The sequence below is a fragment of the Lactuca saligna genome, chromosome 5 (genome assembly GCF_052625555.1).
Source record: "Lactuca saligna cultivar CGN05327 chromosome 5, ASM5262555v1, whole genome shotgun sequence".
Taxonomy (NCBI): Eukaryota; Viridiplantae; Streptophyta; class Magnoliopsida; order Asterales; family Asteraceae; genus Lactuca; species Lactuca saligna.
The window spans coordinates 157597497-157612194 of NC_136421.1; the positions used below are offsets into that span (position 1 = coordinate 157597497).

Consider the following 14698-nt stretch of genomic DNA (forward strand, 5'->3'; position numbering starts at 1 on the left):
ATTCTTCTTTCTATACTCTCTCTCTCTCTCTCTCTCTCTCTCTCTCTTTCTCTCTCTCTCTCTCTCAACCCCGAAACCCCCAAAAAGCCTAGGGACCCCCCCTAGCACGAGGAAGAAGCCCCAGAGTGCCCGACGTCCCCGAGAAGAAGCGCCTTTCGGCTCGGAAACACTGTTCCAGCGAAACCCGATTTTCGAGAAAACCCGCTGTAAGTGAGCTACACCTAACCTATCTTTAGTATAGCTTATGTTCTAATATAGTAACGTTATTAGGAACTTATAATAAGTACTTGGGCTATTATTATGGATTATATAAGTATTTTTTAACGCTTATATAATAGCAATAATAGCTAGACTATTAATTAGTCTCGGTGAATATTAGACTAAACTCTAGTGGTAATGATACTAGGCTTTGTTCGAGGGAAATTGTTTTAACAATAACGAAGTGCTTTCCGAGTGCCGAGTCACCACCTTATCAGGTGAGTGCATAGTCCCTTTCATCTTACACATAGATATGAAGTATTTTAATATAAATTACGTGCTATGTGTGCATATTGTCTGAATACTTGTTGTCCATGCTGGGTGAAAGATTTTTATACATGTTTTAAATTGATTTAAACTGTATATGTATTTTATATCTACAAAATGTGTTGGGTAAAATATGGGTAGATGAAATAGTTTCTGTGTGATAACACGATGAAAGACATCAATGTTGATAGTGATCCAGTCATCTAATGGAGTATAGATATCGACCACGGACTATATTAGACAGTCCAGTGGAACGCTAGCAAGCTCGTAACCTGTATGTGTTTTTGAACTAGGTGCTCATTAGGTGTTTTTGAACTGAGTGTGTTCACTAGGTATTTTTGAACTGAGTGTGTTCACTATGTATTTTTGAGCTGAGTGTGTTCACTAGGTATTTTGAACCGAGTGTGTTTGCTAGGTATTTTGAACTAAGTGTGTTCACCAGCTATTTTTGAACTAAGTGTTTACTAGATGTTTTGGACTACGTGTTCACCAATTGTAATCTATAAACCTTGGTAACAATGGACTTCTTACCTATTCCTCAGGAATAAATGAATGAGGAATCGTTGATTCTTAGGGTGGATCCTTAAGAGTAAAGAAGATAATGGGGATGGGTAATTGAGTTAACTGTTTGATGATTAAACATAATAATTATATTATTATGGGTTGAAAACCCTATGTACTCACCAGGTTTCCCAACCTGACCCACTAAGTTTATTTATATCACACGTGCTGATATGAAGTCGCATTACACTAAGAGATTAAGGAGATATAAATCACTAGTGATAATAAATGTAAGTTCTGTTTATGCTTATGTTTCTGTATTGACGATGACATCCCAAATGTTTTAAAATGAATAAAAATACTTTTCTTCAGAAATGTCTTGATAACGTATTTATCATGTTTTACTGGGAACAAATTCCGCAACATTTTTATTAAAAGAGGTACTCTGATTTTTATAAAGCATAAACAAAATCGGTCTTTTTTGGTCGTGAAAATGGGGATGTCACAAGATTCAAAGGTGTGATACCGACATACCATGATTGAATGAATTCGTCCCCCTAAGGTCCTAAATCCTAATCCAGTAAGCTTTCTAGTATTTCAAATTTCTTTATGTGCTACGTATTGAACTTCATAATCCCATATTCCCCTAATTCTTATTAGATTTGCTTTTATTGAATGCTTTTTGAGTGATTTATGTCCTTTTGGAGTTCAAGCAGCCAACAACTAAGTAATTTATTCCCTTTCTCGACTTCCAACAGCCAAGTAGTAAGTTTTTCTATTCGTAACTCTAGTAATCTAATTAGATGCCTTTTATATGAATTCTTATTGTTAGTTTTCTTCCACATATTGTTTTCTATGACTTGAAATAGTATGGTCTGAACTTTTGTGAAACCTTTCCAAAATTATAAATTTTTTTTTTAATTTACATGTTTAGTATATTAATGTTTTTGATGAAGCAATGTAAGTAAACACACTTCCTATAAATTTATAAGCTTATTGTAGTGTGAAGAAATGGTTGAAGTAAACAAGGCAAGACAATTGGATCATGAATCTCTTTTGAAGAAACAAAAGAGAATAAAGAATGTTCTTTAGCAAAGAAGCACGAGAATGAACTCTCGAGGGAGGAAAATGTTGCTAACAGGAAATATGAAGTTGATAACCAAAGAAGTAAAATAGTACCCCAAAGAATATGAGGACCAAATATAGTTAATTAGTTATATTTACTGCCTCTTTATATAATGTTCATATTTAATAATCTATGTACATGGATTTGATTTTAAATTCAGTAACTGAAGCTAATTTAGTTAAAACCTAAAGCAATACTGGATGGCAGATTCAGTTTGAACCCATAACCAATGATGTTGTTCATCCTTCGGTGCTTATATTACCAATAAATTAGCAATCTTGAGTACTGTAGTTTGTTTTTTATTGTTAACAATCATATAGTAATTAATGTAATTGCTTCAACAAGTTTACAAATTGTTTAGGTGATTTTTGCTAACTTTTTACATGTATTGATTTGAGATTTAGTTAATTGATGAAATTTACAGCACTTTTGTTTTATAAAATTTTGTAATATGTGTGATGTGTGTTGGGTGACACGAACAAATGGGCATTATTATTAGACTCACCCAAAGCAACATGGTCTAATGGACCAGCCCTAGTAAGACCATGTAGAGGTTTGGGCCTAATTTGGAAAATTGGGCCATATGTTGGGCTTTGGCTCATTGTTTGACTTTTGGGCCCTTGTAGTGTGAGTTTGGGCCTTGGGATTGGATTAAGCTAGGTTGGGGGTAAAGTAGTCTTTTTACCCCAATCATGGACTTATGGTTATGTATTGTAACCCAATTATTAATTGGGTGTTGTTTTGATATTGACAATTTGGGAATTTGTCATCCAGCAACTAGAGTTTTATCAAGGGATGGCAAAAAAACCTGAACCTGACGGGAAAACCTGATTCCTGAAGTTTTTGGGTCGGTTTGGGTTGCTATTATCGGGTATCAGGTCATTATCGGGTTTTTTGTTTGGGTTCGGGCAGGGAGTGGGATATACGTGCCCCGACCTGGCCCACCCTGAAATCTCTCTCTCTCTCTATTATATATATATATATATATATATATATATATATATATATATATATATATATATATTAAATTACATTTATGCCCCTTTAAAGAATTAACCCTAAAAAAGGGGGCTAGGGTTCGCTCTATATTTCTATTGATCTACTCCAGCTCCAGCCGACAAGACACTCCCAAAGGCCAATGACCCAAATTGAAATTACATTCTCAGTTCTTCAGACGTCAATCTTCATACATTTAAGTCGCATACAGATTAGAGAGATGAGAATTAGAGATGACACTCCATCAGCAATCTCGTGAACAACTGAACACCGACTTCAACTCTGGTGCACCAATCTTGTGGTCAGCGACAACTGGTAACCCCTTATGCTCTTTGTGCTTGTGGTTTAGCCTTGGTTCCTCGTTCAACAACTGAACACATAATTTAACCTTACGCTCGGTTCCTCGTTCCTTTTCCTTTGTGGCAGGCTTGCACCAGCAATAGCAAGTAGGTAAGATTAAGTATTTTTTGCTTATTCCATTGGAAGTACATTTATTGAACATATAGGTTTACTTATTGAAATACACATAAATCTGATTTCGAAGCACATTTGACCTTGTGAGTTGTGAGTTAGGACATGTTCAAACCTTGTGAGTTGTGACTTGTTAAGTATTTTTTTTTTTTACTATTGAATCAAATTTCGAATTTGTTGAATTGATTTTTTAATCTGATTAATGTTCGTAGAGATAGGAAAAAAAAAAGAGGAAAAGAATGTTCTGCATACTGAACCACAAACTATTATGACAATTTGATTTATCTACAATAACTCTAGAAGTATGTTAGATGAATATTGATAAGAAATTCAATCATCGAGATTGATAATAAGTGTGGATAACTGCTCGATCAAATCAAGTTAAGTTACAATGAATAGCACACTAAAAATCAGAACTCAGAACGTAGGATTCAAAAGTAACTAGTATATAACGAATCAAACGAATGGAACTAAAGATTTGAATGAAATTTACAACATACTATATGATGATAATGTGATAATGAGATAATGTCCACCATTGAATTTATTTCTCATTGTGATTTTTTTATTTTTGATTAAATCAAGTGTTAACTATTAAATCTAGACTAAAGCTCTCTTTCCTCTGTATAGTATTATCGTGGTTGAGTTTTTTTAATGTGCAGGGAATGGGTGTGCTCCTAATTGAGAAAGAACATCATAAATGTGAAGAAAGAGTAAGAATTTACATCTTTGAATTGGTGGTAATATAGTGTCACACCCAAAAACCTAAACGGTGGAATCGTTCGGGGGTGGAGGACGTCATGTATAATATCACAACAATGCAAAGTAGTAAACAAGCAACAACATCATCCATTTCATTAATAATATAATTTCATACAAGTATGATCTGTCAAGTTATATAGACACCAAAAAGTACATCAAAATAAAATAGGAGTCTTGAACAGGCTCCATCTTCTAAAAAACGTGGCACAGGTACCTGTCTACTGGTGACCTGAGAATACAAGTTATTTTGAAAGCGAGTATCAGCTTTAAAGCTGGTGAGATCATAAGTATATTAGTGTCTGCGTTTGTATGAAAGCATTTGTAAGATGTTTGAATGATGTAATGTATAAGTTTTGTAAAGTTTGTATTTGTTTGAACTATCCTATAAAACCCTATATTTCCTACTAAAAGTAACCTTCTACCAATGCATCTAGTAAATGTGTGTGTGTCTCTTGTAAGAGTGTGTATTTTCCCGAATCCGACTATCATTAACCAACAATATAGTTTTTACATTACCGTGCATCGTGTGAATGTTCACGAAGTGAATGTATTAGGAAAAATATTATAGTACTTTCGTGTTGTATTAAGTAACTACTATTGTACTAAATACCTTAAAACAATTGTTATTTAAAGTACCATGTGATCGGCATGTACCCTGCTACCGACTCAATAGCAAAACGACGATGTAAGATGCCGTAAGAAATGACATTTGGCACCCGTAGACTTGCAAGTCCCACCGTAGCGAGCAGCAAGGTGTAGGATAGTCAATCCAGTATAGATCTATACGCAAACTCATACGTTCCTTAATTAAGGAGATTCTGGGTACAAAAACGGTCATGGCAGGTAGTGCCATGACCCGTTTAATGGCTCACATAACTGAATGTAATGTATATGTGTGCTAGCTGTATTGTGTGTTCTTTCTCTGTCTAGCCTGTATGTTTGTTTCTCATCATAGTGTCTATCATTTGTTTCTCATCATAGTATCTATTGTTTGTTTCTCATCATAGTGTTAACATGTTTGTATACCCTTTCTACCCAATGGAATTGTATCTCTTGACTCATGTATGAACTGACTCATTTTATGTTTCATTTTTCTAATAGTAGTATTAGTATCTTCCTAAACTACTCCTATAGTAGTTTACTAGCATTGTATGATCATGATTGAATACCTTTGCTATCCAAAGGTATGGATCTGAATGAAAGAACTTTTATGACTATATATGTATCCATGATATACAATTAATATTTAAACCACCTTCGGACGGATAACCGATGTCTCAAATATTTAAGCCACCTTCGGACGGATAACCGATGTCTCAAATCCACATCCAAACAAGGAAAAGGAAATTAAAACGAGCTAGCCTTCCTAAGTCCTTTAAACATTTGTTATATAACTATACATATATAGGCAGGCATTTGACAATATATATATGTATCAAAGAGCTTAAGTAAAAGTGTTTGACAAGTAAAAGAGTTTGAAAAATAGTTTTAAGTAAAACAGTTGGGTAAACAGTTTAACAAGTAATTATACTACTTGTTTGGTAGTTATTAATCACATGTGATTGATATAATAACTATAATTGTTCAACTTGTATTCCCCCCCCCCCCTAAAAGCATTTAATTAACATTTAAACCATTGATTAAGGGGTATGAACTCACCTGTAGTGAGTGGTTTGAATGAACAGATTGTACAGGATGATAGGTGTCAAGAGAAGGCTTGAACACACACGCGGATCCTATTTAACATATATGACAAATATATGAATACAATTAGTGTTTAAAACAACTAATTATTGAATTGGGACCACCTTAGGGACTAGTAAACACTTGTATTGAAGTGTTACAACCATAAATGATTGCATATAAGGGGTATTTGGCTACACAATGGAGTGTACGGTCAATACACACACTATAAGTGTGTGTGCGGCTAGGGTATGCGGCCAGGAGACGTGTGCAGCCAATGTGTGCGGCCAGCATGTGTGTGAGGCCGTACACACATAGTGTTCTTGGTGTTCTTGGTGTTCTTGGCTGAAGATGCTACCTTTTATGAAGATCCTCAAGGAGATTTGGATGATACTTGAGAGGATTTTGGGTCCTAGCTTTAAAGAAGTGTAGAAAAGTGTTCCAAATGGCTAAGTGTTGAATATATAGGAGGGAGTGTGCGGTTGGGATGGGTTTGTGGCCGCACACTCTTGTGTGCGGCCGCACACACCTTGTGGTGGTGTGATTGGCCCAAATGCAAGGCAATAAAGCCACAATGCTTATCCCATAACTACTACCCTGCTTATACTAGGCTTTAAACACTCTATTAGACTCCAAACAGTGCTAAACACGAGTTTAACTTAGATAAGAATGAAGAATGTAAGCTAGAAATTTTCGGGTTGTCACATCATCCCCCGTTAGAGGGAATTTCGTCCCGAAATTAGAGTTTAAGTAACTAATGTTATTACAAATGCTAAGTAAAAAGATGAGGATATTTCAGTTTCATCTGATCCTCTCGCTCCCAAGTGAATTCAGGTCCTCACTTGGCATTCCAGCTGACCTACACTATCGGGATACGACTTTGTTTCGTTTTCTTGACCTCTCGGTCCATGATCTCTACTAGTTCTTCCACGAAGTTGTGGCTCTCGTTGATCTCGATCTCGTTGAGTGGGATCACAAGAGTCTCGTCGGACAGACACTTTTTCAAGTTCGAGACGTGGAATGTAGAATGTACGTTACTGAGTTCATGCGGTAAGTTAAGTTTTTAAGCTACAGGGCCGATTCTTGCGAGAATCTTGAAAGGCCCAATGTACCTTGGATTTAGCTTTCCACGCTTTCCGAAGCATATCAAGCACTTCTAGGGTGAGACCTTCAATAGAACACGGTCACCCACCTGAAATTCCAACGGTTTCCTATGTTTATCAACGTAGCTTTTCTGTCGGTCTCTAGAGGCTTTCAATCGTTCGCGGATCTGAACAATCTTCTCCGTCGTTTCTCGTATGATTTCCGGACCTATGAGAGTTCTATCAGGAACTCGTCCTTTAGCTAACTGGGTATCACCCAGCTCAGCCCAGCACAGAGGGGATCTGCACTTTCGGCCATAGAGGGCCTCGAACGGAGCAGCCTTTATGCTCGTGTGATAACTATTGTTGTAGGAAAATTCGACAAGGGGTAAATGAGTATCCCATGCTTTCCCAAAGTCGATCACACAGGCTTGCAACATATCTTCCAAGGTTTGGATAATTCTCTCACTTTTCCCGTCGGTCTATGGATGGTAGGCTGTACTCATGTCCAGTCTAGTTCCTAAGGAACTTTGTAGCGACTGCCAGAATCTAGAAGTGAATCTACTATCTCTTTCCAAGATAATGGATAAGGAAACATCATGCAGTCGTACAATCTCCCTAATGTAAGTTCTTTTAAGTTTCTCCATCTTGTCTGTTTCTTTGATCGGCAGGAAGTGTGCAGACTTGGTCAATCTATCGACGATGACCCATATGGTGTCAAGTACACCCGTTTTCTTGGGCAACTTGGTTATGAAATCCATAGTAATCTGCCCCCACTTCCATTCCGGTATCTCCAGCTGTTGTAGTAGACCGGAGGGTTTCTGGTATTCGACCTTGACCTTGTCGCAAGTAAGGCATTTACTCACGTAGGTAGCAATTTCTGCTTTCATGTTAGGCCACCAGTATAACTTTTTAAGATCCAGATACATCTTATCTGAACCCGGGTGCACGGAATAACGAGTGTTGTGCGCCTTGTTCATGACCAAGTCTCTGAAACCACCTAGTTTCGGGGTCCAGATCCGGTCCATGAAATAATAAGCTCCACCACCCTTAACCTCCAAGTTCTTATCCATCCCTCTCAGGGATTCACCCACCACGTTTTTAGGCTTCAAAGCGTCGAGCTGAGCCGCCTTAATTTGTGTGGACAAGTGTGAATGGATAGTCACAATCAATGATTTGACTCTACGACCAAATTATTCTTTCCGACTTAGGGCGTCAGCTACTACATTGACTTTACCCGGATGATAACGAAATTCACATTCGTAGTCACTAAGTAGCTCGACCCACCGTCGTTGTCTCATGTTAAGCTCCTTCTGATCGAATATGTGTTGTAAGCTTTTGTGGTCTGTAAAGATAGTGCTTTTCATACCATACAAGTAATGTCTCTAGATCTTCAGAGCAAACACAACTGCTCCTAGTTCAAGATCGTGGGTCGTGTAGTTGACCTCATGTGTCTTCAGCTGTCTCGAGGCATAGGCGATGACCTTACCTCGCTGCATCAGAACACATCCGAGCCCTTGATTCGATGCATCGCAATAGACTATGATGTCTTCTATCCCTTTAGGGAGGGATAGTACTGGTGCGGTGCACAAGGCTCGTTTGAGCGTTTGGAACGCTCTCTCCTGTTTCTCTTCCCATTCAAAGGCCACACCCTTCTAGGTCAGTGTTGTAAGAGGTTTCGCTATGCGGGAGAAGTTCTGAATGAACCTGAGCTAGTAGCTAGCGAGGCCTAGAAATTGACGAATTTTTGTAGGCGTTTTCGGTGATGACCAGTTCTCAATGGCTTTGATTTTGGAAGGGTCCACGTGTATTCCCTCTTCGCTAACCACGTGCCCTAAGAATTCGACTCGTTGAATCCAAAATTCACATTTTGAGAACTTCGCGTAGAGCTTCTTCGAACGTAATGTTTCGAGGACTTGTCGCAGATGTTGACTATGCTCCTCCTTACTACGAGAGTAGATAAGTATGTCATCGATGAAGACGATGACGAACTGATCCAAGTAAGGACGACACACCTGATTCATTAAGTCAATGAATACTACGGGCGCGTTTGTTAACCCGAATGGAATCACTACGAATTCGTAGTGCCCATAACGGGTTCGGAAGGTTGTCTTCGGAACATCCTCCCCTAGCACTCATAGTTGGTGATATCTGGATCTTAAGTCGATTTTTGAAAATAAGTTCGTTCCTTGAAGTTGATCAAATAAATCGTCGATTCGAGGCAACAGATAACGATTTTTGACAGTAAGTTTGTTGAGCTTCCTGTAGTCGATGCACATACGAAATGATCCGTCTTTCTTCTTGACGAACAAGACTGGAGCTCCCCAGGGTGAGAAGTTTGGTCTTATAAAGCCCTTGCTGAGCAGTTCGTTAAGTTGACAAGACAATTCTTGCATCTCTGCAGGTGCTAGACAATAGGGCAATTTGGCTACTAGGGTAGCCCCTGGAACTAAGTCGATACGGAACTCGACTTGATGTTGAGGAGGTAATCCTGGAAGTTCTTCTAGAAAAATGTCAGGAAAGTCACGTACCACTGGAATGTCTTGAATGTCTCTCGTTTCTTGGCTCACATCGACCACATGAGCAAGGAATGCACGACATTCCTTTCACAAGAATTTCTGAGCTTGGATGATTGAGATGATACGAAGGTTCATGCCGGGTTTTTCGCCATAAATTACTAAGGTTTCGCCAGACAGCAGATTTAGGCGAACGGCCTTTTCGTAACACATGATATCGGCATGATGACGACTCAACCAATCCATGCCGATAATGACGTCGAAACTTTTAATGGAGACCGGCATGAGATCGATCGAAAATGAATGGCTATCTAAAGTTAGGGTACACCCTATGAATATGTTGCTAGTGCTCTCTGTCTTTCCATTAGCCATTTCTATAGTGAACGGTTCAATAAGTGCTCGTGACTTTTGCCTAAGTAAATGAGAAAAATTTTGGTTCACGAAACTCCTCTCCGCTCCACTATCAAATAGAATGCATGCATAAGAGTTATCGAGGAGGAACGTACCAATGACCACTGTGGGGTCGGCAACCGCTTCCTCATGGCCTATGGCCAGAACTCTTGCTGCTCCACCGGCAAACCCTGCCTTCGAGCAGTTTCTTTTGAAGTGGCCTACCTCGCCACATCCGTAGCAAGTTTGGCCCACTCCAGCACCGGGGACCTGGGTGATTGGCCTCGCCAGAGCATTGCAGAAACGGGTTGTGTGCCCTTTTCTGTTGCAGTTTACACACTACATTTCCCGGCAGGCTCCCACGTGATGGAAGTTGCATTTGTTGCAATTGGGCAAACTCCCAGAATACTGCCTGACCAGAGCAGCAGCGGCAGGTGCTATCGCAGCATGGACTGCCATGACCTGCTGCTTTTTGGCAGCCTTTGTCTTCTTTTTGTCATCCCAAAACTTCCGCTTGGACTCAGCGGTTCTGACAGGTTCTGAAATGGCCAGGGTGGTTGTTGTTGTTGCGGCCGGGGTACGAGCCCCATGGTCAATTAGCCGATGTGCCAATCACTTGGCACTATCAAATGTAGTGGGATGTGAAGCCAATACATTTCCCTGGTACGGTGGCATCAGTCCCCATCTATATATATATATATATATATATATATATATATATATATATATATATATATATCTCGATCTTCTTCCCCTCAGTATGTACCATGTTAGGACAGAGGGCCACCAGTTCACAGAACCTGGCGGTGTAGGCGACTACGTTGGAGCCCTTCATGGTTAGGCTCCACAGTTCTTCCTCTAGTTTCTGGATCTCGCCCCTCGGGCAGTACTCCTCAATAATAAGTGTGGATAACTGCTCGATCAAATCAAGTTAAGTTACAATGAATAGCACACTAAAAATCAGAACTCAGAACGTAGGATTCAAAAGTAACTAGTATATAACGAATCAAACGAATGGATCTAAAGATTTGAATGAAATTTACAACATACTATATGATGATAATGTGATAATGATATAATGTCCACCATTGAATTTATTTCTCATTATGATTTTTTATTTTTGATTAAATCAAGTGTTAACTATTAAATCTAGACTAAAGCTCTCTTTCCTCTGTATAATAGTATCGTGGTTGAGTTTTTTTAATGTGCAGGGAATGGGTGTGCTCCTAATTGAGAAAGAACATCATAAATGTGAATAAAGAGTAAGAATTTACATCTTTGAATTGGTGGTAATATAGTGTCACACCCCAAGACCTAAACGGTGGAATCGTTCAGGGGTGGAGGACGTCATGTATAATATCACAACAATGCAAAGTAGTAAACAAGCAACAACATCATCTATTGCATTAATAATATAATTTCATACAAGTATGATCTGTCAAGTTATATAGACACCAAAAAGTACATCAAAATGAAATAGGAGTCTTGAACAGGCTCCATCTTCTCAAAAACCTGGCACCGGTACTTGTCTACTGGTGACCTGAGAATACAAGTTATTTTGAAAGCGAGTATCAGCTTTAAAGCTGGTGAGATCATAAGTATATTAGTGTCTGCGTTTGTATGAAAGCATTTGTAAGATGTTTGTAAGATGTAATGTATAAGTTTTGTAAAGTTTGTATTTGTTTGAACTATCCTATAAAACCCTATGTTTCCTACTAAAAGTAACCTTCTACCAAGGCATCTAGTAAATGTGTGTGTGTCTCTTGTAAGAGTGTGTATTTTCCCAAATCCGACTATCATTAACCAACAATATAGTTTTTACATTACCGTGCGTCGCGTGAATGTTCACGAAGTGAATGTATTAGGAAAAATATTATAGTATTGTCGTGTTGTATTAAGTAACTACTACTGTACTAACTACCTTAAACCAATTGTTATTTAAAGCACCATGTGATCGGCCTGTACCCTGCTACCGACTCAATAGTAAAACGACGATGTAAGACACCGTAAGAAATGACATTTGGCACCCGTAGACTTGCAAGTCCCACTGTAGCGAGCAACAAGGTGTAGGATAGTCAATTCAGTATAGATCTATACACAAACTCATACGCTCCCCAATTAAGGAGATTCTGGGTACAAAAACGGTCATGGCAGGTAGTGTCATGACCCATTTAATGGATAACATAACTGAATGTAATGTATATGTGTGCTAGTTGTATTGTGTGTTCTTTCTCTGTCTAGCCTGTATGTTTGTTTCTCATCATAGTGTCTATCATTTGTTTCTCATCATAGTATCTACTGTTTCTTTCTCATCATAGTGTTAACATGTTTGTATACCCTTTCTACCCAAGGGCATTGTATCTCTTGACTCGTGTATGAACTGACTCATTTTATGTTTCATTGTTCTAGTAGTAGTATTAGTATCTTCCTAAACTACTCATATAGTAGTTTACTAGCATTGTATGATCATGATTGAATACCTTTGCTACCCAAAGGTATGGATCTGAATGAAAGAACTTTTATGACTATATATGTATCCAGGATATACAATTAATATTTAAACGACCTTCGGACGGATAACCAATGTCTCAAATCCACATCCAAACAAGGAAAAGGAAATTAAAACTAGCTAGCCTTCCTAAGTCCTTTAAACATTTGTTATATAACTATACATATATAGGCAGGCATTTGACAATATATATGTATCAAAGAGCTTAAGTAAAAGTGTTTGACAAGTAAAAGAGTTTGAAAAACAGTTTTAAGTAAAACAATTTGGTAAACAGTTTAACAAGTAATAATACTACTCTTTTGGTAGTTATTAATCACATGTGATTGATATAATAACTATAATTGTTTAACTTGTATTCCCCCCCCCCCCCCCCTAAAAGAATTTAATTAACATTTAAACCATTGATTAAGGGGTATGAACTCACCTGTAGTGAGTGGTTTGAATGAACAGATTGTACAGGATGATAGGTGTCAAGTGAAGGCTTGAACACACACGCGGATCCTATTATACATATATGACACATATATGAATACAATTAGTGTTTAAAACAACTAATTATTGAATTGGGACCACCTTAGGGACTAGGAAACACTTATATTGAAGTGTTACAACCATAAATGATTGCATATAAGGGGTATTTGGCTACACAATGGAGTGTACAGTCAATACACACACTATAAGTATGTGTGCAGCTAGGGTGTGCAGCCAGTGTGTGCGGCCAACATGTGTGTGAGGCCATAAACACATAGTGTTCTTGGTGTTATTGGTGTTATTGGCTAAAGATGCTACCTTTTATAAAGATTTTCAAGGAGATTTGGATGATACTTGAGAGGATTTCGGGTCCTAGCTTTGAAGAAGTGTAGAAAAGTGTTCCAAATGGCTAAGTGTTGAATATATAGGAGGGAGTGTGTGGTTGGGATGGGTGTGGGGCCGCACATTCTTGTGTGCGGCCGCACACACCTTGTGGTGGTGTGATTGGCCCAAATGCAAGGCGATACAGCCACAATGCTTATCCCACAACTACTACCCTACTTATACTAGGCTTTAAACACTTTATTAGACTCCAAACAGTGCTAAACACGAGTTTAACTTTAATAAGAATGAAGAATGTAAGCTAGAAATTTCCGGGTTGTCACATATAGTCATTAATCATTTCATAATATGTGATATATATATATATATATATATATATATATATATATATATATATATATATATATATATATATATGTTGAAAAGAAGAGGTTTATGGCACATAAAGCTTGTCATATTGTATTAGCACATATATTTCCGTATGTTTTCTCTACAGCCTTTAGATGTGCTTACTTTATTCTTCCCTTTTGAGTTAGGTAGGAAAATGTGGTCAGTTCTAGGAGAGCATTATGGAGTGTTTTTTTTTATCTGTAAAGGAGGGACACCCTTGAAGAAACCTTACACTTTAATGGTTGTGGAACAAGTTTGGATGGTTATGTTTGATTATGAGTTTGTTTTAAATGTAATGTACTATTTTGAGGAATTTAGTTTTTCTTATTTGATTGTATGATGTTATGGTCTAATTTGGTGTTGTGAGCTTGTGTAAGTTTTTAATTTTTCACTATATTGGAGTTTTTCCAAACAATTTCAATTTTTTGGCATAAATTTCAGGTTTTGGGTCTTTATCGGGTTTAGGGTCGGGTTCGGGGAAATTTTTAGCCCCAACGGGGTGCCCCGATAAGAAACCTGTTGGGTATCGAGTCGGGGTCGGGGACAAATTTAGATACCGGGTTCGGGGATGGGATACGTTGCCCCACCCTGAACCCACCCCGTTGCCATTCCTAGTTTTATCCTCGGCACTTCAACAATGTGAGGTGAGTTACCTTCTCGATAGCAGTGGGTCTAAGGCACCAATGATGATCCACTAGTAGGTGTTTATAGTAGAGATGGTTGTCTTTATTATAACTTTATGGTATGCCATTAATAGATGTGATTTATGTGCTTATGTCCTATGATGTATGTGGTAGTGGTAAGGGTAAAATAGACCCAATATCCGGTTGAAAGAGACCGAAAGGGTAGGTCAGCACCTACATATGTCTGACAGTATGTTTATGTATGTTATTATGTGGTAGTGGTAGGGGTGAAATAAACCCCGTATCCAATC

The 14698-nt window shown here is 38.2% G+C and overlaps 1 long non-coding RNA gene across 1 annotated transcript; it reads left to right on the forward strand.

Annotated features, from left to right (window-relative positions):
* Positions 1–4277: 4277 nt before the first annotated feature.
* Positions 4278–14101, forward strand: LOC145047497 (uncharacterized). The gene is made up of 2 exons (XR_013682254.1): positions 4278–4332; positions 13915–14101. It is a non-coding gene; the product is annotated as an uncharacterized LOC145047497 (long non-coding RNA).
* The last annotated feature ends 597 nt before the right edge of the window (positions 14102–14698 follow it).